Here is a 25,054-nt window from a genome sequence, read left to right on the forward strand (position 1 = left end):
TGATCCAGAAATGTGATGCATAAGCAACAATACTTGTTGCATCTGGGCCAGTGGCGCAATGGACAACGCTTCTGACTACAAATCAGAAGATTGTAGGTTTGACTCCTACCTGGCTCGTACATGTTGCCGTGATCGTATAGTGGTTAGTACTCTGCGTTGTGGCTGCAGCAACCCCGGTCCGAATCCGGGACACGGCAGTAACCCTTTGCTTACGTATTTTTAATGATATTTACCCAAGGTTTAAGAATATTCATGGATTTTCAGGAAATACACAACACATTTTATCTACGGCTTGTTCTCTTTGTTCTAGATGGCAAAAATCTGGAAATATGTGATTTAGCCTGTTCCGAAAATGTGTTGTGGAAAAAAGTAAAAACTTCACAAGAGTTCTCAATCACATGAAAATATTTCGTTATTAGCTGGTTTCCATTTGATTTGCCTCACATGATTTCCGGATTCCATGAAAATATTTCCCCTCTATCTGGTTCCGACTTGCTTTGCAATACATGAAAGGAACTTATGGCAATCGGATCCTTGTGTAAGTTTTGAGGTGATCCAGAAATGTGATGCATAAGCAACAGTACTCGTTGCATCTGGGCCAGTGGCGCAATGGACAACGCGTCTGACTACGAATCAGAAGATTGTAGGTTCGACTCCTACCTGGCTCGTACATGTTGCCGTGATCGTATAGTAGTTAGTACTCTGCGTTGTGGCCGCAGCAACCCCGGTCCGAATCCGGGTCACGGCAGTAACCCTTTGCTTACTTATTTTTAATGATATTTACCCAAGGTTTAAGAATATTCATGGATTTTCAGGAAATACACAACACATTTTATCTACGGCTTGTTCTCTTTGTTCTAGATGGCAAAAATCTGGAAATATGTGATTTAGCCTGTTCCGAAAATGTGTTGTGGAAAAATGTAAAAACTTCACAAGAGTTCTCAATCACATGAAAATATTTCGTTATTAGCTGGTTTCCATTTGATTTGCCTCACATGATTTCCGGATTCCATGAAAATATTTCCTCTCTATCTGGTTCCGACTTGCTTTGCAATACATGAAAGGAACTTATGGCAATCGGATCCTTGTGTAAGTTTTGAGGTGATCCAGAAATGTGATGCATAAGCAACAATATTCGTTGCATCTGGGCCAGTGGCGCAATGGACAACGTGTCTGACTACAAATCTGAAGAATGTAGGTTCGACTCCTACCTGGCTCATACATGTTGCCGTGATCGTATAGTGGTTAGTATTCTGCGTTGTGGCCGCAGCAACCCCGGTCCGAATCCGGGTCACGGCAGTAAACCTTTGCTTACTTATTTTTAATGATATTTACCCAAGGTTTAAGAATATTCATGGATTTTCAGGAAATACACAACACATTTTATCTACGGCTTGTTCTCTTTGTTCTAGATGGCAAAAATCTGGAAATATGTGATTTAGCCTGTTCCGAAAATGTGTTGTGGAAAAAAGTAAAAACTTCACAAGAGTTCTCAATCACATGAAAATATTTCGTTATTAGCTGGTTTCCATTTGATTTGCCTCACATGATTTCCGGATTCCATGAAAATATTTCCCCTCTATCTGGTTCCGACTTGCTTTGCAATACATGAAAGGAACTTATGGCAATCGGATCCTTGTGTAAGTTTTGAGGTGATCCAGAAATGTGATGCAAAAATCTGGAAATATGTGATTTAGCCTGTTCCTAAAATGTGTTGTGGAAAAAAGTAAAAACTTCACAAGAGTTCTCAATCACATGAAAATATTTCGTTATTAGCTGGTTTCCATTTGATTTGCCTCACATGATTTCCGGATTCCATGAAAATATTTCCCCTCTATCTGGTTCCGACTTGCTTTGCAATACATGAAAGGAACTTATGGCAATCGGATCCTTGTGTAAGTTTTGAGGTGATCCAGAAATGTGATGCATAAGCAACAATACTTGTTGCATCTGGGCCAGTGGCGCAATGGACAACGCTTCTGACTACAAATCAGAAGATTGTAGGTTTGACTCCTACCTGGCTCGTACATGTTGCCGTGATCGTATAGTGGTTAGTACTCTGCGTTGTGGCTGCAGCAACCCCGGTCCGAATCCGGGTCACGGCAGTAACCCTTCGCTTACTTATTTTTAATGATATTTACCCAAGGTTTAAGAATATTCATGGATTTTCAGGAAATACACAACACATTTTATCTACGGCTTGTTCTCTTTGTTCTAGATGGCAAAAATCTGGAAATATGTGATTTAGCCTGTTCCGAAAATGTGTTGTGGAAAAATGTAAAAACTTCACAAGAGTTCTCAATCACATGAAAATATTTCGTTATTAGCTGGTTTCCATTTGATTTGCCTCACATGATTTCCGGATTCCATGAAAATATTTCCTCTCTATCTGGTTCCGACTTGCTTTGCAATACATGAAAGGAACTTATGGCAATCGGATCCTTGTGTAAGTTTTGAGGTGATCCAGAAATGTGATGCATAAGCAACAATATTCGTTGCATCTGGGCCAGTGGCGCAATGGACAACGTGTCTGACTACAAATCAGAAGAATGTAGGTTCGACTCCTACCTGGCTCATACATGTTGCCGTGATCGTATAGTGGTTAGTATTCTGCGTTGTGGCCGCAGCAACCCCGGTCCGAATCCGGGTCACGGCAGTAAACCTTTGCTTACTTATTTTTAATAATATTTACCCAAGGTTTAAGAATATTCATGGATTTTCAGGAAATACACAACACATTTTATCTACGGCTTGTTCTCTTTGTTCTAGATGGCAAAAATCTGGAAATATGTGATTTAGCCTGTTCCGAAAATGTGTTGTGGAAAAAAGTAAAAACTTCACAAGAGTTCTCAATCACATGAAAATATTTCGTTATTAGCTGGTTTCCATTTGATTTGCCTCACATGATTTCCGGATTCCATGAAAATATTTCCCCTCTATCTGGTTCCGACTTGCTTTGCAATACATGAAAGGAACTTATGGCAATCGGATCCTTGTGTAAGTTTTGAGGTGATCCAGAAATGTGATGCATAAGCAACAATACTTGTTGCATCTGGGCCAGTGGCGCAATGGACAACGCTTCTGACTACAAATCAGAAGATTGTAGGTTTGACTCCTACCTGGCTCGTACATGTTGCCGTGATCGTATAGTGGTTAGTACTCTGCGTTGTGGCCGCAGCAACCCCGGTCCGAATCCGGGTCACGGCAGTAACCCTTTGCTTACTTATTTTTAATGATACTTACCCAAGGTTTAAGAATATTCATGGATTTTCAGGAAATACACAACACATTTTATCTACGGCTTGTTCTCTTTGTTCTAGATGGCAAAAATCTGGAAATATGTGAGTTAGCCTGTTCCGAAAATGTGTTGTGGAAAAAAGTAAAAACTTCACAAGAGTTCTCAATCACATGAAAATATTTCGTTATTAGCTGGTTTCCATTTGATTTGCCTCACATGATTTCCGGATTCCATGAAAATATTTCCCCTCTATCTGGTTCCGACTTGCTTTGCAATACATGAAAGGAACTTATGGCAATCGGATCCTTGTGTAAGTTTTGAGGTGATCCAGAAATGTGATGCATAAGCAACAATACTCGTTGCATCTGGGCCAGTGGCGCAATGGACAACGTGTCTGACTACAAATCAGAAGAATGTAGGTTCGACTCCTACCTGGCTCATACATGTTGCCGTGATCGTATAGTGGTTAGTATTCTGCGTTGTGGCCGCAGCAACCCCGGTCCGAATCCGGGTCACGGCAGTAAACCTTTGCTTACTTATTTTTAATGATATTTACCCAAGGTTTAAGAATATTCATGGATTTTCAGGAAATACACAACACATTTTATCTACGGCTTGTTCTGTTTGTTCTAGATGGCAAAAATCTGGAAATATGTGATTTAGCCTGTTCCGAAAATGTGTTGTGGAAAAAAGTAAAAACTTCACAAGAGTTCTCAATCACATGAAAATATTTAGTTATTAGCTGGTTTCCATTTGATTTGCCTCACATGATTTCCAGATTCCATGAAAATATTTTCCCCTCTATCTGGTTCCGACTTGCTTTGCAATACATGAAAGGAACTTATGACAATCGGATCCTTGTGTAAGTTTTGAGGTGATCCAGAAATGTGATGCATAAGCAACAATACTCATTGCATCTGGGCCAGTGGCGCAATGGACAACGCGTCTGACTACGAATCAGAAGATTGTAGGTTTGACTCCTACCTGGCTCATACATGTTGCCGTGATCGTATAGTGGTTAGTATTCTGCGTTGTGGCCGCAGCAACCCCGGTCCGAATCCGGGTCACGGCAGTAAACCTTTGCTTACTTATTTTTAATGATATTTACCCAAGGTTTAAGAATATTCATGGATTTTCAGGAAATACACAACACATTTTATCTACGGCTTGTTCTCTTTGTTCTAGATGGCAAAAATCTGGAAATATGTGATTTAGCCTGTTGCGAAAATGTGTTGTGGAATAAAGTAAAAACTTCACAAGAGTTCTCAATCACATGAAAATATTTCGTTATTAGCTGGTTTCCATTTGATTTGCCTCACATGATTTCCAGATTCCATGAAAATATTTCCCCTCTATCTGGTTCCGACTTGCTTTGCAATACATGAAAGGAACTTATGGCAATCGGATCCTTGTGTAAGTTTTGAGGTGATCCAGAAATGTGATGCATAAGCAACAATACTCATTGCATCTGGGCCAGTGGCGCAATGGACAACGCGTCTGACTACGAATCAGAAGATTGTAGGTTTGACTCCTACCTGGCTCGTACATGTTGCCGTGATTGTATAGTGGTTAGTACTCTGTGTTGTGGCCGCAGCATCCCCGGTCTGAATCCGGGTCACGGCAGTAACCCTTTGCTTACTTATTTTTAATGATATTTACCCAAGGTTTAAGAATATTCATGGATTTTCAGGAAATACACAACACATTTTATCTACGGCTTGTTCTCTTTGTTCTAGATGGCAAAAATCTGGAAATATGTGATTTAGCCTGTTCCGAAAATGTGTTGTGGAAAAAAGTAAAAACTTCACAAGAGTTCTCAATCACATGAAAATATTTCGTTATTAGCTAGTTTCCATTTGATTTGCCTCACATGATTTCCGGATTCCATGAAAATATTTCCCCTCTATCTGGTTCCGACTTGCTTTGCAATACATGAAAGGAACTTATGGCAATCGGATCCTTGTGTAAGTTTTGAGGTGATCCAGAAATGTGATGCATAAGCAACAATACTCGTTGCATCTGGGCCAGTGGTGCAATGGACAACGCGTCTGACTACGAATCAGAAGATTGTAGGTTTGACTCCTACCTGGCTCGTACATGTTGCCGTGATCGTATAGAGGTTAGTACTCTGTGTTGAGGCCGCAGCAACCACGGTCCGAATCCGGGTCACGGCAGTAACCCTTTGCTTACTTATTTTTAATGATATTTACCCAAGGTTTAAGAATATTCATGGATTTTCAGGAAATACACAACACATTTTATCTACGGCTTGTTCTCTTTGTTCTAGATGGCAAAAATCTGGAAATATGTGATTTAGCCTTTTCCGAAAATGTGCTGTGGAAAAAAGTAAAAACTTCACAAGAGTTCTCAATCACATGAAAATATTTCGTTATTAGCTGGTTTCCATTTGATTTGCCTCACATGATTTCCAGATTCCATGAAAATATTTCCCCTCTATCTTGTTCCGACTTGCTTTGCAATACATGAAAGGAACTTATGGCAATCGGATCCTTGTGTAAGTTTTGAGGTGATCCAGAAATGTGATGCATAAGCAACAATACTCGTTGCATCTGGGCCAGTGGCGCAATGGACAACGCGTCTGACTACGAATCAGAAGATTGTAGGTTTGACTCCTACCTGGCTCGTACATGTTGCCGTGATCGTATAGTGGTTAGTACTCTGCGTTGTGGCCGCAGCAACCCCGGTCCGAATCCGGGTCACGGCAGTAACCGTTTGCTTACTTATTTTTAATGATATTTACCCAAGGTTTAAGAATATTCATGGATTTTCAGGAAATACACAACACATTTTATCTACGGCTTGTTCTCTTTGTTCTAGATGGCAAAAATCTGGAAATATGTGATTTAGCCTGTTCCGAAAATGCGTTGTGGAAAAAAGTAAAAACTTCACAAGATTTCTCAATCACATGAAAATATTTCGTTATTAGCTGGTTTCCATTTGATTTGCCTCACATGATTTCCGGATTCCATGAAAATATTTCCCCTCTATCTGGTTCCGACTTGCTTTGCAATACATGAAAGGAACTTATGGAAATCGGATCCTTGTGTAAGTTTTGAGGTGATCCAGAAATGTGATGCATAAGCAACAATACTCGTTGCATCTGGGCCAGTGGCGCAATGGACAACGCGTCTGACTACGAATCAGAAGATTGTAGGTTTGACTCCTACCTTGCTCGTACATGTTGCCTTTATCGTATAGTGGTTAGTACTCTGCGTTGTGGCCGCAGCAACCCCGGTCCGAATCCGGGTCACAGCAGTAACTGTTTGCTTACTTATTTTTAATGATATTTACCCAAGGTTTAAGAATATTCATGGATTTTCAGGAAATACACAACACATTTTATCTACGGCTTGTTCTCTTTGTTCTAGATGGCAAAAATCTGGAAATATGTGATTTAGCCTGTTCCGAAAATGTGTTGTGGAAAAAAGTAAAAACTTCACAAGATTTCTCAATCACATGAAAATATTTCGTTATTAGCTGGTTTCCATTTGATTTGCCTCACATGATTTCCGGATTCCATGAAAATATTTCCCCTCTATCTGGTTCCGACTTGCTTTGCAATACATGAAAGGAACTTATGGCAATCGGATCCTTGTGTAAGTTTTGAGGTGATCCAGAAATGTGATGCATAAGCAACAATACTCGTTGCATCTGGGCCAGTGGCGCAATGGACAACGCGTCTGACTACGAATCAGAAGATTGTAGGTTCGACTCCTACCTGGCTCATACATGTTGCCGTGATCGTATAGTGGTTAGTATTCTGCGTTGTGGCCGCAGCAACCCCGGTCCGAATCCGGGTCACGGCAGTAAACCTTTGCTTACTTATTTTTAATGATATTTACCCAAGGTTTAAGAATATTCATGGATTTTCAGGAAATACACAACACATTTTATCTACGGCTTGTTCTCTTTGTTCTAGATGGCAAAAATCTGGAAATATGTGATTTAGCCTGTTCCGAAAATGTGTTGTGGAAAAAAGTAAAAACTTCACAAGAGTTCTCAATCACATGAAAATATTTCGTTATTAGCTGGTTTCCATTTGATTTGCCTCACATGATTTCCAGATTCCATGAAAATATTTCCCCTCTATCTGGTTCCGACTTGCTTTGCAATACATGAAAGGAACTTATGGCAATCGGATCCTTGTGTAAGTTTTGAGGTGATCCAGAAATGTGATGCAAAAATCTGGAAATATGTGATTTAGCCTGTTCCGAAAATGTGTTGTGGAAAAAAGTAAAAACTTCACAAGAGTTCTCAATCACATGAAAATATTTCGTTATTAGCTGGTTTCCATTTGATTTGCCTCACATGATTTCCGGATTCCATGAAAATATTTCCCCTCTATCTGGTTCCGACTTGCTTTGCAATACATGAAAGGAACTTATGGCAATCGGATCCTTGTGTAAGTTTTGAGGTGATCCAGAAATGTGATGCATAAGCAACAATACTTGTTGCATCTGGGCCAGTGGCGCAATGGACAACGCTTCTGACTACAAATCAGAAGATTGTAGGTTTGACTCCTACCTGGCTCGTACATGTTGCCGTGATCGTATAGTGGTTAGTACTCTGCGTTGTGGCTGCAGCAACCCCGGTCCGAATCCGGGTCACGGCAGTAACCCTTTGCTTACTTATTTTTAATGATATTTACCCAAGGTTTAAGAATATTCATGGATTTTCAGGAAATACACAACACATTTTATCTACGGCTTGTTCTCTTTGTTCTAGATGGCAAAAATCTGGAAATATGTGATTTAGCCTGTTCCGAAAATGTGTTGTGGAAAAAAGTAAAAACTTCACAAGAGTTCTCAATCACATGAAAATATTTCGTTATTAGCTGGTTTCCATTTGATTTGCCTCACATGATTTCCGGATTCCATGAAAATATTTCCCCTCTATCTGGTTCCGACTTGCTTTGCAATACATGAAAGGAACTTATGGCAATCGGATCCTTGTGTAAGTTTTGAGGTGATCCAGAAATGTGATGCATAAGCAACAGTACTCGTTGCATCTGGGCCAGTGGCGCAATGGACAACGCGTCTGACTACGAATCAGAAGATTGTAGGTTCGACTCCTACCTGGCTCGTACATGTTGCCGTGATCGTATAGTAGTTAGTACTCTGCGTTGTGGCCGCAGCAACCCCGGTCCGAATCCGGGTCACGGCAGTAACCCTTTGCTTACTTATTTTTAATGATATTTACCCAAGGTTTAAGAATATTCATGGATTTTCAGGAAATACACAACACATTTTATCTACGGCTTGTTCTCTTTGTTCTAGATGGCAAAAATCTGGAAATATGTGATTTAGCCTGTTCCGAAAATGTGTTGTGGAAAAATGTAAAAACTTCACAAGAGTTCTCAATCACATGAAAATATTTCGTTATTAGCTGGTTTCCATTTGATTTGCCTCACATGATTTCCGGATTCCATGAAAATATTTCCTCTCTATCTGGTTCCGACTTGCTTTGCAATACATGAAAGGAACTTATGGCAATCGGATCCTTGTGTAAGTTTTGAGGTGATCCAGAAATGTGATGCATAAGCAACAATATTCATTGCATCTGGGCCAGTGGCGCAATGGACAACGTGTCTGACTACAAATCAGAAGAATGTAGGTTCGACTCCTACCTGGCTCATACATGTTGCCGTGATCGTATAGTGGTTAGTATTCTGCGTTGTGGCCGCAGCAACCCCGGTCCGAATCCGGGTCACGGCAGTAAACCTTTGCTTACTTATTTTTAATGATATTTACCCAAGGTTTAAGAATATTCATGGATTTTCAGGAAATACACAACACATTTTATCTACGGCTTGTTCTCTTTGTTCTAGATGGCAAAAATCTGGAAATATGTGATTTAGCCTGTTCCGAAAATGTGTTGTGGAAAAAAGTAAAAACTTCACAAGAGTTCTCAATCACATGAAAATATTTCGTTATTAGCTGGTTTCCATTTGATTTGCCTCACATGATTTCCGGATTCCATGAAAATATTTCCCCTCTATCTGGTTCCGACTTGCTTTGCAATACATGAAAGGAACTTATGGCAATCGGATCCTTGTGTAAGTTTTGAGGTGATCCAGAAATGTGATGCAAAAATCTGGAAATATGTGATTTAGCCTGTTCCGAAAATGTGTTGTGGAAAAAAGTAAAAACTTCACAAGAGTTCTCAATCACATGAAAATATTTCGTTATTAGCTGGTTTCCATTTGATTTGCCTCACATGATTTCCGGATTCCATGAAAATATTTCCCCTCTATCTGGTTCCGACTTGCTTTGCAATACATGAAAGGAACTTATGGCAATCGGATCCTTGTGTAAGTTTTGAGGTGATCCAGAAATGTGATGCATAAGCAACAATACTTGTTGCATCTGGGCCAGTGGCGCAATGGACAACGCTTCTGACTACAAATCAGAAGATTGTAGGTTTGACTCCTACCTGGCTCGTACATGTTGCCGTGATCGTATAGTGGTTAGTACTCTGCGTTGTGGCTGCAGCAACCCCGGTCCGAATCCGGGTCACGGCAGTAACCCTTTGCTTACTTATTTTTAATGATATTTACCCAAGGTTTAAGAATATTCATGGATTTTCAGGAAATACACAACACATTTTATCTACGGCTTGTTCTCTTTGTTCTAGATGGCAAAAATCTGGAAATATGTGATTTAGCCTGTTCCGAAAATGTGTTGTGGAAAAATGTAAAAACTTCACAAGAGTTCTCAATCACATGAAAATATTTCGTTATTAGCTGGTTTCCATTTGATTTGCCTCACATGATTTCCAGATTCCATGAAAATATTTTCCCCTCTATCTGGTTCCGACTTGCTTTGCAATACATGAAAGGAACTTATGACAATCGGATCCTTGTGTAAGTTTTGAGGTGATCCAGAAATGTGATGCATAAGCAACAATACTCATTGCATCTGGGCCAGTGGCGCAATGGACAACGCGTCTGACTACGAATCAGAAGATTGTAGGTTTGACTCCTACCTGGCTCGTACATGTTGCCGTGATCGTATAGTGGTTAGTACTCTGCGTTGTGGCCGCAGCAACCCCGGTCCGAATCCGGGTCACGGCAGTAACCCTTTGCTTACTTATTTTTAATGATACTTACCCAAGGTTTAAGAATATTCATGGATTTTCAGGAAATACACAACACATTTTATCTACGGCTTGTTCTCTTTGTTCTAGATGGCAAAAATCTGGAAATATGTGAGTTAGCCTGTTCCGAAAATGTGTTGTGGAAAAAAGTAAAAACTTCACAAGAGTTCTCAATCACATGAAAATATTTCGTTATTAGCTGGTTTCCATTTGATTTGCCTCACATGATTTCCGGATTCCATGAAAATATTTCCCCTCTATCTGGTTCCGACTTGCTTTGCAATACATGAAAGGAACTTATGGCAATCGGATCCTTGTGTAAGTTTTGAGGTGATCCAGAAATGTGATGCATAAGCAACAATACTCGTTGCATCTGGGCCAGTGGCGCAATGGACAACGTGTCTGACTACAAATCAGAAGAATGTAGGTTCGACTCCTACCTGGCTCATACATGTTGCCGTGATCGTATAGTGGTTAGTATTCTGCGTTGTGGCCGCAGCAACCCCGGTCCGAATCCGGGTCACGGCAGTAAACCTTTGCTTACTTATTTTTAATGATATTTACCCAAGGTTTAAGAATATTCATGGATTTTCAGGAAATACACAACACATTTTATCTACGGCTTGTTCTGTTTGTTCTAGATGGCAAAAATCTGGAAATATGTGATTTAGCCTGTTCCGAAAATGTGTTGTGGAAAAAAGTAAAAACTTCACAAGAGTTCTCAATCACATGAAAATATTTAGTTATTAGCTGGTTTCCATTTGATTTGCCTCACATGATTTCCAGATTCCATGAAAATATTTTCCCCTCTATCTGGTTCCGACTTGCTTTGCAATACATGAAAGGAACTTATGACAATCGGATCCTTGTGTAAGTTTTGAGGTGATCCAGAAATGTGATGCATAAGCAACAATACTCATTGCATCTGGGCCAGTGGCGCAATGGACAACGCGTCTGACTACGAATCAGAAGATTGTAGGTTTGACTCCTACCTGGCTCGTACATGTTGCCGTGATCGTATAGTGGTTAGTACTCTGCGTTGTGGCCGCAGCAACCCCGGTCCGAATCCGGGTCACGGCAGTAACCCTTTGCTTACTTATTTTTAATGATATTTACCCAAGGTTTAAGAATATTCATGGATTTTCAGGAAATACACAACACATTTTATCTACGGCTTGTTCTCTTTGTTCTAGATGGCAAAAATCTGGAAATATGTGATTTAGCCTGTTGCGAAAATGTGTTGTGGAATAAAGTAAAAACTTCACAAGAGTTCTCAATCACATGAAAATATTTCGTTATTAGCTGGTTTCCATTTGATTTGCCTCACATGATTTCCAGATTCCATGAAAATATTTCCCCTCTATCTGGTTCCGACTTGCTTTGCAATACATGAAAGGAACTTATGGCAATCGGATCCTTGTGTAAGTTTTGAGGTGATCCAGAAATGTGATGCATAAGCAACAATACTCGTTGCATCTGGGCCAGTGGCGCAATGGACAACGCGTCTGACTACGAATCAGAAGATTGTAGGTTTGACTCCTACCTGGCTCGTACATGTTGCCGTGATCGTATAGAGGTTAGTACTCTGTGTTGAGGCCGCAGCAACCACGGTCCGAATCCGGGTCACGGCAGTAACCCTTTGCTTACTTATTTTTAATGATATTTACCCAAGGTTTAAGAATATTCATGGATTTTCAGGAAATACACAACACATTTTATCTACGGCTTGTTCTCTTTGTTCTAGATGGCAAAAATCTGGAAATATGTGATTTAGCCTTTTCCGAAAATGTGCTGTGGAAAAAAGTAAAAACTTCACAAGAGTTCTCAATCACATGAAAATATTTCGTTATTAGCTGGTTTCCATTTGATTTGCCTCACATGATTTCCAGATTCCATGAAAATATTTCCCCTCTATCTTGTTCCGACTTGCTTTGCAATACATGAAAGGAACTTATGGCAATCGGATCCTTGTGTAAGATTTGAGGTGATCCAGAAATGTGATGCATAAGCAACAATACTCGTTGCATCTGGGCCAGTGGCGCAATGGACAACGCGTCTGACTACGAATCAGAAGATTGTAGGTTCGACTCCTACCTTGCTCGTACATGTTGCCTTTATCGTATAGTGGTTAGTACTCTGCGTTGTTGCCGCAGCAACGCCGTTCGGAATCCAGGTCACGGAAGTAACCCTTTGCTTACTTATTTTTAATCATATTTACCCAAGGTTTAAGAATATTCATGGATTTTCAGGAAATACACAACACATTTTATCTACGGCTTGTTCTCTTTGTTCTAGATGGCAAAAATCTGGAAATATGTGATTTAGCCTGTTCCGAAAATGCGTTGTGGAAAAAAGTAAAAACTTCACAAGAATTCTCAATCACATGAAAATATTTCGTTATTAGCTGGTTTCCATTTGATTTGCCTCACATGATTTCCGGATTCCAAGAAAATATTTCCTCTCTATCTGGTTCCGACTTGCTTTGCAATACATGAAAGGAACTTATGGCAATCGGATCCTTGTGTAAGTTTTGAGGTGATCCAGAAATGTGATGCATAAGCAACAATACTCGTTGCATCTGGGCCAGTGGCGCAATGGACAACGCGTCTGACTACGAATCAGAAGATTGTAGGTTTGACTTCTACCTGGCTCGTACATGTTGCCGTGATCGTATAGTGGTTAGTACTCTGCGTTGTGGCCGCAGCAACCCCGGTCCGAATCCGGGTCACAGCAGTAACTGTTTGCTTACTTATTTTTAATGATATTTACCCAAGGTTTAAGAATATTCATGGATTTTCAGGAAATACACAACACATTTTATCTACGGCTTGTTCTCTTTGTTCTAGATGGCAAAAATCTGGAAATATGTGATTTAGCCTGTTCCGAAAATGTGTTGTGGAAAAAAGTAAAAACTTCACAAGATTTCTCAATCACATGAAAATATTTCGTTATTAGCTGGTTTCCATTTGATTTGCCTCACATGATTTCCGGATTCCATGAAAATATTTCCCCTCTATCTGGTTCCGACTTGCTTTGCAATACATGAAAGGAACTTATGGCAATCGGATCCTTGTGTAAGTTTTGAGGTGATCCAGAAATGTGATGCATAAGCAACAATACTCGTTGCATCTGGGCCAGTGGCGCAATGGACAACGCGTCTGACTACGAATCAGAAGATTGTAGGTTCGACTCCTACCATGCTCGTACATGTTGCCTTTATCGTATAGTGGTTAGTACTCTGCGTTGTGGCCGCAGCAACGGCGTTCGGAATCCAGGTCACGGAAGTAACCCTTTGCTTACTTATTTTTAATGATATTTACCCAAGGTTTAAGAATATTCATGGATTTTCAGGAAATACACAACACATTTTATCTACGGCTTGTTCTCTTTGTTCTAGATGGCAAAAATCTGGAAATATGTGATTTAGCCTGTTCCGAAAATGCGTTGTGGAAAAAAGTAAAAACTTCACAAGAGTTCTCAATCACATGAAAATATTTCGTTATTAGCTGGTTTCCATTTGATTTGCCTCACATGATTTCCGGATTCCAAGAAAATATTTCCTCTCTATCTGGTTCCGACTTGCTTTGCAATACATGAAAGGAACTTATGGCAATCGGATCCTTGTGTAAGTTTTGAGGTGATCCAGAAATGTAATGCATAAGCAACAATACTCGTTGCATCTGGGCCAGTGGCGCAATGGACAACGCGTCTGACTACGAATCAGAAGATTGTAGGTTTGACTCCTACCTGGCTCGTACATGTTGCCGTGATCGTATAGTGGTTAGTACTCTGCGTTGTGGCCGCAGCAACCCCGGTCCGAATCCGGGTCACAGCAGTAACTGTTTGCTTACTTATTTTTAATGATATTTACCCAAGGTTTAAGAATATTCATGGATTTTCAGGAAATACACAACACATTTTATCTACGGCTTGTTCTCTTTGTTCTAGATGGCAAAAATCTGGAAATATGTGATTTAGCCTGTTCCGAAAATGTGTTGTGGAAAAAAGTAAAAACTTCACAAGATTTCTCAATCACATGAAAATATTTCGTTATTAGCTGGTTTCCATTTGATTTGCCTCACATGATTTCCGGATTCCATGAAAATATTTCCCCTCTATCTGGTTCCGACTTGCTTTGCAATACATGAAAGGAACTTATGGCAATCGGATCCTTGTGTAAGTTTTGAGGTGATCCAGAAATGTGATGCATAAGCAACAATACTCGTTGCATCTGGGCCAGTGGCGCAATGGACAACGCGTCTGACTACGAATCAGAAGATTGTAGGTTCGACTCCTACCATGCTCGTACATGTTGCCTTTATCGTATAGTGGTTAGTACTCTGCGTTGTGGCCGCAGCAACGCCGTTCGGAATCCAGGTCATGGAAGTAACCCTTTGCTTACTTATTTTTAATGATATTTACCCAAGGTTTAAGAATATTCATGGATTTTCAGGAAATACACAACACATTTTATCTACGGCTTGTTCTCTTTGTTCTAGATGGCAAAAATCTGGAAATATGTGATTTAGCCTGTTCCGAAAATGCGTTCTGGAAAAAAGTAAAAACTTCACAAGAGTTCTCAATCACATGAAAATATTTCGTTATTAGCTGGTTTCCATTTGATTTGCCTCACATGATTTCCGGATTCCAAGAAAATATTTCCTCTCTATCTGGTTCCGACTTGCTTTGCAATACATGAAAGGAACTTATGGCAATCGGATCCTTGTGTAAGTTTTGAGGTGATCCAGAAATGTGATGCATAAGCAACAATACTCATTGCATCTGGGCCAGTGGCGCAATGGACAACGTGTCAGACTACAAATCAGAAGATTGTAGGTTCGACTCCTACCTGGCTCGTACATGTTGCCTTTATCGTATAGTGGTTAGTACTCTGCGTTGTGGCCGCAGCAACGCCGTTCGGAATCCAGGTCATGGAAGTAACCCTTTGCTTACTTATTTTTAATGATATTTACCCAAGGTTTAAGAATATTCATGGATTTTCAGGAAATACACAACACATTTTATCTATTGCTTGTTCTCTTTGTTCTAGATGGCAAAAATCTGGAAATATGTGATTTAGCCTGTTCCGAAAATGCGTTGTGGAAAAAAGTAAAAACTTCACAAGAGTTCTCAATCACATGAAAATATTTCGTTATTAGCTGGTTTCCATTTGATTTGCCTCACATGATTTCCGGATTCCAAGAAAATATTTCCTCTCTATCTGGTTCCGACTTGCTTTGCAATACATGAAAGGAACTTATGGCAATCGGATCCTTGTGTAAGTTTTGAGGTGATCCAGAAATGTGATGCATAAGCAACAATACTCGTTGCATCTGGGCCAGTGGCGCAATGGACAACGCGTCTGACTACGAATCAGAAGATTGTAGGTTTGACTCCTACCTGGCTCGTACATGTTGCCGTGATCGTATAGTGGTTAGTACTCTGCGTTGTGGCCGCAGCAACCCCGGTCCGAATCCGGGTCACAGCAGTAACTGTTTGCTTACTTATTTTTAATGATATTTACCCAAGGTTTAAGAATATTCATGGATTTTCAGGAAATACACAACACATTTTATCTACGGCTTGTTCTCTTTGTTCTAGATGGCAAAAATCTGGAAATATGTGATTTAGCCTGTTCCGAAAATGTGTTGTGGAAAAAAGTAAAAACTTCACAAGATTTCTCAATCACATGAAAATATTTCGTTATTAGCTGGTTTCCATTTGATTTGCCTCACATGATTTCCGGATTCCATGAAAATATTTCCCCTCTATCTGGTTCCGACTTGCTTTGCAATACATGAAAGGAACTTATGGCAATCGGATCCTTGTGTAAGTTTTGAGGTGATCCAGAAATGTGATGCATAAGCAACAATACTCGTTGCATCTGGGCCAGTGGCGCAATGGACAACGCGTCTGACTACGAATCAGAAGATTGTAGGTTCGACTCCTACCATGCTCGTACATGTTGCCTTTATCGTATAGTGGTTAGTACTCTGCGTTGTGGCCGCAGCAACGCCGTTCGGAATCCAGGTCATGGAAGTAACCCTTTGCTTACTTATTTTTAATGATATTTACCCAAGGTTTAAGAATATTCATGGATTTTCAGGAAATACACAACACATTTTATCTACGGCTTGTTCTCTTTGTTCTAGATGGCAAAAATCTGGAAATATGTGATTTAGCCTGTTCCGAAAATGCGTTGTGGAAAAAAGTAAAAACTTCACAAGAGTTCTCAATCACATGAAAATATTTCGTTATTAGCTGGTTTCCATTTGATTTGCCTCACATGATTTCCGGATTCCAAGAAAATATTTCCTCTCTATCTGGTTCCGACTTGCTTTGCAATACATGAAAGGAACTTATGGCAATCGGATCCTTGTGTAAGTTTTGAGGTGATCCAGAAATGTGATGCATAAGCAACAATACTCATTGCATCTGGGCCAGTGGCGCAATGGACAACGTGTCAGACTACAAATCAGAAGATTGTAGGTTCGACTCCTACCTGGCTCGTACATGTTGCCTTTATCGTATAGTGGTTAGTACTCTGCGTTGTGGCCGCAGCAACGCCGTTCGGAATCCAGGTCATGGAAGTAACCCTTTGCTTACTTATTTTTAATGATATTTACCCAAGGTTTAAGAATATTCATGGATTTTCAGGAAATACACAACACATTTTATCTATTGCTTGTTCTCTTTGTTCTAGATGGCAAAAATCTGGAAATATGTGATTTAGCCTGTTCCGAAAATGTGTTGTGGAAAAAAGTAAAAACTTCACAAGAGTTCTCAATCACATGAAAATATTTCGTTATTAGCTGGTTTCCATTTGATTTGCCTCACATGATTTCCAGATTCCATGAAAATATTTCCCCTCTATCTGGTTCCGACTTGCTTTGCAATACATGAAAGGAACTTATGGCAATCAGATCCTTGTGTAAGTTTTGAGGTGATCCAGAAATGTGATGCATAAGCAACAATACTCGTTGCATCTGGGACAGTGGCGCAATGAACAACGCGTCTGACTATGAATCAGAAGATTGTAGGTTCGACTCCTACCTTGCTCGTACATGTTGCCTTTATCGTATAGTGGTTAGTACTCTGCGTTGTGGCCGCAGCAATCCCGGTCCGAAACCAGGTCACGGAAGTAACCCTTTGCTTACTTATTTTTAATGATATTTACCCAAGGTTTAAGAATATTCATGGATTTTCAGGAAATACACAACACATTTTATCTATGGCTTGTTCTCTTTGTTCTAGATGGCAAAAATCTGGAAATATGTGATTTAGCCTGTTCCGAAAATGTGTTGTGGAAAAAAGTAAAAACTTCACAAGAGTTCTCAATCACATGAAAATATTTCGTTATTAGCTGGTTTCCATTTGATTTGCCTCACATGATTTCCAGATTCCATGAAAATATTTCCCCTCTATCTGGTTCCGACTTGCTTTGCAATACATGAAAGGAACTTATGGCAATCAGATCCTTGTGTAAGTTTTGAGGTGATCCAGAAATGTGATGCATAAGCAACAATACTCGTTGCATCTGGGACAGTGGCGCAATGGACAACGCGTCTGACTATGAATCAGAAGATTGTAGGTTCGACTCCTACCTGGCTCGTACATGTTGCCCTTATCGTATAGTGGTTAGTACTCTGCGTTGTGGCCGCAGCAACGCCGTTCGGAATCCAGGTCACGGAAGTAACCCTTTGCTTACTTATTTTTAATGATATTTACCCAAGGTTTAAGAATATTCATGGATTTTCAGGAAATACACAACACATTTTATCTACGGCTTGTTCTCTTTGTTCTAGATGGCAAAAATCTGGAAATATGTGATTTAGCCTGTTCCGAAAATGCGTTGTGGAAAAAAGTAAAAACTTCACAAGAGTTCTCAATCACATGAAAATATTTCGTTATTAGCTGGTTTCCATTTGATTTGCCTCACATGATTTCCGGATTCCAAGAAAATATTTCCTCTCTATCTGGTTCCGACTTGCTTTGCAATACATGAAAGGAACTTATGGCAATCGGATCCTTGTGTAAGTTTTGAGGTGATCCAGAAATGTGATGCATAAGCAACAATACTCATTGCATCTGGGCCAGTGGCGCAATGGACAACGTGTCAGACTACAAATCAGAAGATTGTAGGTTCGACTCCTACCTGGCTCGTACATGTTGCCCTTATCGTATAGTGGTTAGTACTCTGCGTTGTGGCCGCAGCAACGCCGTTCGGAATCCAGGTCATGGAAGTAACCCTTTGCTTACTTATTTTTAATGATATTTACCCAAGGTTTAAGAATATTCATGGATTTTCAGGAAATACACAACACATTTTATCTACGGCTTGTTCTCTTTGTTCTAGATGGCAAAAATCTGGAAATATGTGATTTAGCCTGTTCCGAAAATGCGTTGTGGAAAAAAGTAAAAACTTCACAAGAGTTCTCAATCACATGAAAATATTTCGTTATTAGCTGGTTTCCATTTGATTTGCCTCACATGATTTCCGGATTCCAAGAAAATATTTCCTCTCTATCTGGTTCCGACTTGCTTTGCAATACATGAAAGGAACTTATGGCAATCGGATCCTTGTGTAAGTTTTGAGGTGATCCAGAAATGTGATGCATAAGCAACAATACTCATTGCATCTGGGCCAGTGGCGCAATGGACAACGTGTCAGACTACAAATCAGAAGATTGTAGGTTCGACTCCTACCATGCTCGTACATGTTGCCTTTATCGTATAGTGGTTAGTACTCTGCGTTGTGGCCGCAGCAACGCCGTTCGGAATCCAGGTCATGGAAGTAACCCTTTGCTTACTTATTTTTAATGATATTTACCCAAGGTTTAAGAATATTCATGGATTTTCAGGAAATACACAACACATTTTATCTACGGCTTGTTCTCTTTGTTCTAGATGGCAAAAATCTGGAAATATGTGATTTAGCCTGTTCCGAAAATGCGTTGTGGAAAAAAGTAAAAACTTCACAAGAGTTCTCAATCACATGAAAATATTTCGTTATTAGCTGGTTTCCATTTGATTTGCCTCACATGATTTCCGGATTCCAAGAAAATATTTCCTCTCTATCTGGTTCCGACTTGCTTTGCAATACATGAAAGGAACTTATGGCAATCGGATCCTTGTGTAAGTTTTGAGGTGATCCAGAAATGTGATGCATAAGCAACAATACTCATTGCATCTGGGCCAGTGGCGCAATGGACAACGTGTCAGACTACAAATCAGAAGATTGTAGGTTCGACTCCTACCTGGCTCGTACATGTTGCCTTTATCGTATAGTGGTTAGTACTCTGCGTTGTGGCCGCAGCAACGCCGTTCGGAATCCAGGTCATGGAAGTAACCCTTTGCTTACTTATTTTTAATGATATTTACCCAAGGTTTAAGAATATTCATGGATTTTCAGGAAATACACAACACATTTTATCTATTGCTTGTTCTCTTTGTTCTAGATGGCAAAAATCTGGAAATATGTGATTTAGCCTGTTCCGAAAATGTGTTGTGGAAAAAAGTAAAAACTTCACAAGAGTTCTCAATCACATGAAAATATTTCGTTATTAGCTGGTTTCCATTTGATTTGCCTCACATGATTTCCAGATTCCATGAAAATATTTCCCCTCTATCTGGTTCCGACTTGCTTTGCAATACATGAAAGGAACTTATGGCAATCAGATCCTTGTGTAAGTTTTGAGGTGATCCAGAAATGTGATGCATAAGCAACAATACTCGTTGCATCTGGGACAGTGGCGCAATGAACAACGCGTCTGACTATGAATCAGAAGATTGTAGGTTCGACTCCTACCTTGCTCGTACATGTTGCCTTTATCGTATAGTGGTTAGTACTCTGCGTTGTGGCCGCAGCAATCCCGGTCCGAAACCAGGTCACGGAAGTAACCCTTTGCTTACTTATTTTTAATGATATTTACCCAAGGTTTAAGAATATTCATGGATTTTCAGGAAATACACAACACATTTTATCTATGGCTTGTTCTCTTTGTTCTAGATGGCAAAAATCTGGAAATATGTGATTTAGCCTGTTCCGAAAATGTGTTGTGGAAAAAAGTAAAAACTTCACAAGAGTTCTCAATCACATGAAAATATTTCGTTATTAGCTGGTTTCCATTTGATTTGCCTCACATGATTTCCAGATTCCATGAAAATATTTCCCCTCTATCTGGTTCCGACTTGCTTTGCAATACATGAAAGGAACTTATGGCAATCAGATCCTTGTGTAAGTTTTGAGGTGATCCAGAAATGTGATGCATAAGCAACAATACTCGTTGCATCTGGGACAGTGGCGCAATGGACAACGCGTCTGACTATGAATCAGAAGATTGTAGGTTCGACTCCTACCTGGCTCGTACATGTTGCCCTTATCGTATAGTGGTTAGTACTCTGCGTTGTGGCCGCAGCAACGCCGTTCGGAATCCAGGTCACGGAAGTAACCCTTTGCTTACTTATTTTTAATGATATTTACCCAAGGTTTAAGAATATTCATGGATTTTCAGGAAATACACAACACATTTTATCTACGGCTTGTTCTCTTTGTTCTAGATGGCAAAAATCTGGAAATATGTGATTTAGCCTGTTCCGAAAATGCGTTGTGGAAAAAAGTAAAAACTTCACAAGAGTTCTCAATCACATGAAAATATTTCGTTATTAGCTGGTTTCCATTTGATTTGCCTCACATGATTTCCGGATTCCAAGAAAATATTTCCTCTCTATCTGGTTCCGACTTGCTTTGCAATACATGAAAGGAACTTATGGCAATCGGATCCTTGTGTAAGTTTTGAGGTGATCCAGAAATGTGATGCATAAGCAACAATACTCATTGCATCTGGGCCAGTGGCGCAATGGACAACGTGTCAGACTACAAATCAGAAGATTGTAGGTTCGACTCCTACCTGGCTCGTACATGTTGCCCTTATCGTATAGTGGTTAGTACTCTGCGTTGTGGCCGCAGCAACGCCGTTCGGAATCCAGGTCATGGAAGTAACCCTTTGCTTACTTATTTTTAATGATATTTACCCAAGGTTTAAGAATATTCATGGATTTTCAGGAAATACACAACACATTTTATCTACGGCTTGTTCTCTTTGTTCTAGATGGCAAAAATCTGGAAATATGTGATTTAGCCTGTTCCGAAAATGCGTTGTGGAAAAAAGTAAAAACTTCACAAGAGTTCTCAATCACATGAAAATATTTCGTTATTAGCTGGTTTCCATTTGATTTGCCTCACATGATTTCCGGATTCCAAGAAAATATTTCCTCTCTATCTGGTTCCGACTTGCTTTGCAATACATGAAAGGAACTTATGGCAATCGGATCCTTGTGTAAGTTTTGAGGTGATCCAGAAATGTGATGCATAAGCAACAATACTCATTGCATCTGGGCCAGTGGCGCAATGGACAACGTGTCAGACTACAAATCAGAAGATTGTAGGTTCGACTCCTACCTGGCTCGTACATGTTGCCTTTATCGTATAGTGGTTAGTACTCTGCGTTGTGGCCGCAGCAACGCCGTTCGGAATCCAGGTCATGGAAGTAACCCTTTGCTTACTTATTTTTAATGATATTTACCCAAGGTTTAAGAATATTCATGGATTTTCAGGAAATACACAACACATTTTATCTATTGCTTGTTCTCTTTGTTCTAGATGGCAAAAATCTGGAAATATGTGATTTAGCCTGTTCCGAAAATGTGTTGTGGAAAAAAGTAAAAACTTCACAAGAGTTCTCAATCACATGAAAATATTTCGTTATTAGCTGGTTTCCATTTGATTTGCCTCACATGATTTCCAGATTCCATGAAAATATTTCCCCTCTATCTAGTTCCGACTTGCTTTGCAATACATGAAAGGAACTTATGGCAATCAGATCCTTGTGTAAGTTTTGAGGTGATCCAGAAATGTGATGCATAAGCAACAATACTCGTTGCATCTGGGACAGTGGCGCAATGAACAACGCGTCTGACTATGAATCAGAAGATTGTAGGTTCGACTCCTACCTTGCTCGTACATGTTGCCTTTATCGTATAGTGGTTAGTACTCTGCGTTGTGGCCGCAGCAATCCCGGTCCGAAACCAGGTCACGGAAGTAACCCTTTGCTTACTTATTTTTAATGATATTTACCCAAGGTTTAAGAATATTCATGGATTTTCAGGAAATACACAACACATTTTATCTATGGCTTGTTCTCTTTGTTCTAGATGGCAAAAATCTGGAAATATGTGATTTAGCCTGTTCCGAAAATGTGTTGTGGAAAAAAGTAAAAACTTCACAAGAGTTCTCAATCACATGAAAATATTTCGTTATTAGCTGGTTTCCATTTGATTTGCCTCACATGATTTCCAGATTCCATGAAAATATTTCCCCTCTATCTGGTTCCGACTTGCTTTGCAATACATGAAAGGAACTTATGGCAATCAGATCCTTGTGTAAGTTTTGAGGTGATCCAGAAATGTGATGCATAAGCAACAATACTCGTTGCATCTGGGACAGTGGCGCAATGGACAACGCGTCTGACTATGAATCAGAAGATTGTAGGTTCGACTCCTACCTGGCTCGTACATGTTGCCCTTATCGTATAGTGGTTAGTACTCTGCGTTGTGGCCGCAGCAACGCCGTTCGGAATCCAGGTCACGGAAGTAACCCTTTGCTTACTTATTTTTAATGATATTTACCCAAGGTTTAAGAATATTCATGGATTTTCAGGAAATACACAACACATTTTATCTACGGCTTGTTCTCTTTGTTCTAGATGGCAAAAATCTGGAAATATGTGATTTAGCCTGTTCCGAAAATGCGTTGTGGAAAAAAGTAAAAACTTCACAAGAGTTCTCAATCACATGAAAATATTTCGTTATTAGCTGGTTTCCATTTGATTTGCCTCACATGATTTCCGGATTCCAAGAAAATATTTCCTCTCTATCTGGTTCCGACTTGCTTTGCAATACATGAAAGGAACTTATGGCAATCGGATCCTTGTGTAAGTTTTGAGGTGATCCAGAAATGTGATGCATAAGCAACAATACTCATTGCATCTGGGCCAGTGGCGCAATGCACAACGTGTCAGACTACAAATCAGAAGATTGTAGGTTCGACTCCTACCTGGCTCATACATGTTGCCTTTATCGTATAGTGGTTAGTACTCTGCGTTGTGGCCGCAGCAACGCCGTTCGGAATCCAGGTCACGGAAGTAACCCTTTGCTTACTTATTTTTAATGATATTTACCCAAGGTTTAAGAATATTCATGGATTTTCAGGAAATACACAACACATTTTATCTACGGCTTGTTCTCTTTGTTCTAGATGGCAAAAATCTGGAAATATGTGATTTAGCCTGTTCCGAAAATGTGTTGTGGAAAAAAGTAAAAACTTCACAAGAGTTCTCAATCACATGAAAATATTTCGTTATTAGCTGGTTTCCATTTGATTTGCCTCACATGATTTCCAGATTCCATGAAAATATTTCCCCTCTATCTGGTTCCGACTTGCTTTGCAATACATGAAAGGAACTTATGGCAATCGGATCCTTGTGTAAGTTTTGAGGTGATCCAGAAATGTGATGCATAAGCAACAATATTCGTTGCATCTGGGCCAGTGGCGCAATGGACAACGCGTCTAACTACGAATCAGAAGATTGTAGGTTCAACTGCTCCCTGGCTCGTACATGTTGCTGTGATCGTATAGTGGTTAGTACTCTGCGTTGTGGCTGCAGCAACCCTGGTCTGAATCCGGGTCACGGCAGTAACCCTTTGCTTATTTATTTTTAATGATATTTACCCAAGGTTTAAGAATATTCATGGATTTTCAGGAAATACACAACACATTTTATCTACGGCTTGTTCTCTTTGTTCTAGATGGCAAAAATCTGGAAATATGTGATTTAGCCTGTTCCGAAAATGTGTTGTGGAAAAAAGTAAAAACTTCACAAGATTTCTCAATCACATGAAAATATTTCGTTATTAGCTGGTTTCCATTTGATTTGCCTCACATGATTTCCGGATTCCATGAAAATATTTCCCCTCTATCTGGTTCCGACTTGCTTTGCAATACATGAAAGGAACTTATGGCAATCAGATCCTTGTGTAAGTTTTGAGGTGATCCAGAAATGTGATGCATAAGCAACAATACTCGTTGCATCTGGGACAGTGGCGCAATGGACAACGCGTCTGACTATGAATCAGAAGATTGTAGGTTCGACTCCTACCTTGCTCGTACATGTTGCCTTTATCGTATAGTGGTTAGTACTCTGCGTTGTGGCCGCAGCAATCCCGGTCCGAAACCAGGTCACGGAAGTAACCCTTTGCTTACTTATTTTTAATGATATTTACCCAAGGTTTAAGAATATTCATGGATTTTCAGGAAATACACAACACATTTTATCTATGGCTTGTTCTCTTTGTTCTAGATGGCAAAAATCTGGAAATATGTGATTTAGCCTGTTCCGAAAATGTGTTGTGGAAAAAAGTAAAAACTTCACAAGAGTTCTCAATCACATGAAAATATTTCGTTATTAGCTGGTTTCCATTTGATTTGCCTCACATGATTTCCAGATTCCATGAAAATATTTCCCCTCTATCTGGTTCCGACTTGCTTTGCAATACATGAAAGGAACTTATGGCAATCAGATCCTTGTGTAAGTTTTGAGGTGATCCAGAAATGTGATGCATAAGCAACAATACTCGTTGCAT

At 39.8% G+C, this 25,054-nt stretch overlaps 22 non-coding genes across 22 annotated transcripts; all 22 read left to right on the forward strand.

The window, feature by feature from the left end:
- The first annotated feature begins 44 nt into the window (after nucleotides 1-44).
- On the forward strand, nucleotides 45-117 carry TRNAC-ACA (transfer RNA cysteine (anticodon ACA)). Its single transcript has one exon. It is a non-coding gene; the product is annotated as a tRNA-Cys (tRNA).
- A 478-nt stretch (nucleotides 118-595) lies between these two features.
- Nucleotides 596-668, forward strand: TRNAR-ACG (transfer RNA arginine (anticodon ACG)). The gene has a single exon. It is a non-coding gene; the product is annotated as a tRNA-Arg (tRNA).
- A 478-nt stretch (nucleotides 669-1,146) lies between these two features.
- On the forward strand, nucleotides 1,147-1,219 carry TRNAC-ACA (transfer RNA cysteine (anticodon ACA)). The gene has a single exon. It is a non-coding gene; the product is annotated as a tRNA-Cys (tRNA).
- A 733-nt stretch (nucleotides 1,220-1,952) lies between these two features.
- TRNAC-ACA (transfer RNA cysteine (anticodon ACA)) lies at nucleotides 1,953-2,025 on the forward strand. The gene has a single exon. It is a non-coding gene; the product is annotated as a tRNA-Cys (tRNA).
- Nucleotides 2,026-2,503: 478 nt separating this feature from the next.
- Nucleotides 2,504-2,576, forward strand: TRNAC-ACA (transfer RNA cysteine (anticodon ACA)). Its single transcript has one exon. It is a non-coding gene; the product is annotated as a tRNA-Cys (tRNA).
- Nucleotides 2,577-3,054: 478 nt separating this feature from the next.
- On the forward strand, nucleotides 3,055-3,127 carry TRNAC-ACA (transfer RNA cysteine (anticodon ACA)). Its single transcript has one exon. It is a non-coding gene; the product is annotated as a tRNA-Cys (tRNA).
- A 478-nt stretch (nucleotides 3,128-3,605) lies between these two features.
- Nucleotides 3,606-3,678, forward strand: TRNAC-ACA (transfer RNA cysteine (anticodon ACA)). Its single transcript has one exon. It is a non-coding gene; the product is annotated as a tRNA-Cys (tRNA).
- Nucleotides 3,679-6,912: 3,234 nt separating this feature from the next.
- On the forward strand, nucleotides 6,913-6,985 carry TRNAR-ACG (transfer RNA arginine (anticodon ACG)). Its single transcript has one exon. It is a non-coding gene; the product is annotated as a tRNA-Arg (tRNA).
- Nucleotides 6,986-7,718: 733 nt separating this feature from the next.
- On the forward strand, nucleotides 7,719-7,791 carry TRNAC-ACA (transfer RNA cysteine (anticodon ACA)). The gene has a single exon. It is a non-coding gene; the product is annotated as a tRNA-Cys (tRNA).
- A 478-nt stretch (nucleotides 7,792-8,269) lies between these two features.
- Nucleotides 8,270-8,342, forward strand: TRNAR-ACG (transfer RNA arginine (anticodon ACG)). Its single transcript has one exon. It is a non-coding gene; the product is annotated as a tRNA-Arg (tRNA).
- A 478-nt stretch (nucleotides 8,343-8,820) lies between these two features.
- Nucleotides 8,821-8,893, forward strand: TRNAC-ACA (transfer RNA cysteine (anticodon ACA)). Its single transcript has one exon. It is a non-coding gene; the product is annotated as a tRNA-Cys (tRNA).
- Nucleotides 8,894-9,626: 733 nt separating this feature from the next.
- TRNAC-ACA (transfer RNA cysteine (anticodon ACA)) lies at nucleotides 9,627-9,699 on the forward strand. The gene has a single exon. It is a non-coding gene; the product is annotated as a tRNA-Cys (tRNA).
- A 1,030-nt stretch (nucleotides 9,700-10,729) lies between these two features.
- TRNAC-ACA (transfer RNA cysteine (anticodon ACA)) lies at nucleotides 10,730-10,802 on the forward strand. The gene has a single exon. It is a non-coding gene; the product is annotated as a tRNA-Cys (tRNA).
- A 4,336-nt stretch (nucleotides 10,803-15,138) lies between these two features.
- TRNAC-ACA (transfer RNA cysteine (anticodon ACA)) lies at nucleotides 15,139-15,211 on the forward strand. The gene has a single exon. It is a non-coding gene; the product is annotated as a tRNA-Cys (tRNA).
- Nucleotides 15,212-16,791: 1,580 nt separating this feature from the next.
- Nucleotides 16,792-16,864, forward strand: TRNAC-ACA (transfer RNA cysteine (anticodon ACA)). The gene has a single exon. It is a non-coding gene; the product is annotated as a tRNA-Cys (tRNA).
- A 1,029-nt stretch (nucleotides 16,865-17,893) lies between these two features.
- TRNAH-AUG (transfer RNA histidin (anticodon AUG)) lies at nucleotides 17,894-17,966 on the forward strand. The gene has a single exon. It is a non-coding gene; the product is annotated as a tRNA-His (tRNA).
- Nucleotides 17,967-18,444: 478 nt separating this feature from the next.
- TRNAC-ACA (transfer RNA cysteine (anticodon ACA)) lies at nucleotides 18,445-18,517 on the forward strand. Its single transcript has one exon. It is a non-coding gene; the product is annotated as a tRNA-Cys (tRNA).
- A 1,029-nt stretch (nucleotides 18,518-19,546) lies between these two features.
- Nucleotides 19,547-19,619, forward strand: TRNAC-ACA (transfer RNA cysteine (anticodon ACA)). Its single transcript has one exon. It is a non-coding gene; the product is annotated as a tRNA-Cys (tRNA).
- Nucleotides 19,620-20,648: 1,029 nt separating this feature from the next.
- Nucleotides 20,649-20,721, forward strand: TRNAH-AUG (transfer RNA histidin (anticodon AUG)). The gene has a single exon. It is a non-coding gene; the product is annotated as a tRNA-His (tRNA).
- A 478-nt stretch (nucleotides 20,722-21,199) lies between these two features.
- Nucleotides 21,200-21,272, forward strand: TRNAC-ACA (transfer RNA cysteine (anticodon ACA)). The gene has a single exon. It is a non-coding gene; the product is annotated as a tRNA-Cys (tRNA).
- A 478-nt stretch (nucleotides 21,273-21,750) lies between these two features.
- TRNAC-ACA (transfer RNA cysteine (anticodon ACA)) lies at nucleotides 21,751-21,823 on the forward strand. Its single transcript has one exon. It is a non-coding gene; the product is annotated as a tRNA-Cys (tRNA).
- A 1,029-nt stretch (nucleotides 21,824-22,852) lies between these two features.
- TRNAH-AUG (transfer RNA histidin (anticodon AUG)) lies at nucleotides 22,853-22,925 on the forward strand. The gene has a single exon. It is a non-coding gene; the product is annotated as a tRNA-His (tRNA).
- Nucleotides 22,926-25,054: the final 2,129 nt, after the last annotated feature.

This window comes from Rhinoderma darwinii, chromosome 3 (assembly GCF_050947455.1).
Source record: "Rhinoderma darwinii isolate aRhiDar2 chromosome 3, aRhiDar2.hap1, whole genome shotgun sequence".
Lineage (NCBI taxonomy): Eukaryota > Metazoa > Chordata > Amphibia > Anura > Rhinodermatidae > Rhinoderma > Rhinoderma darwinii.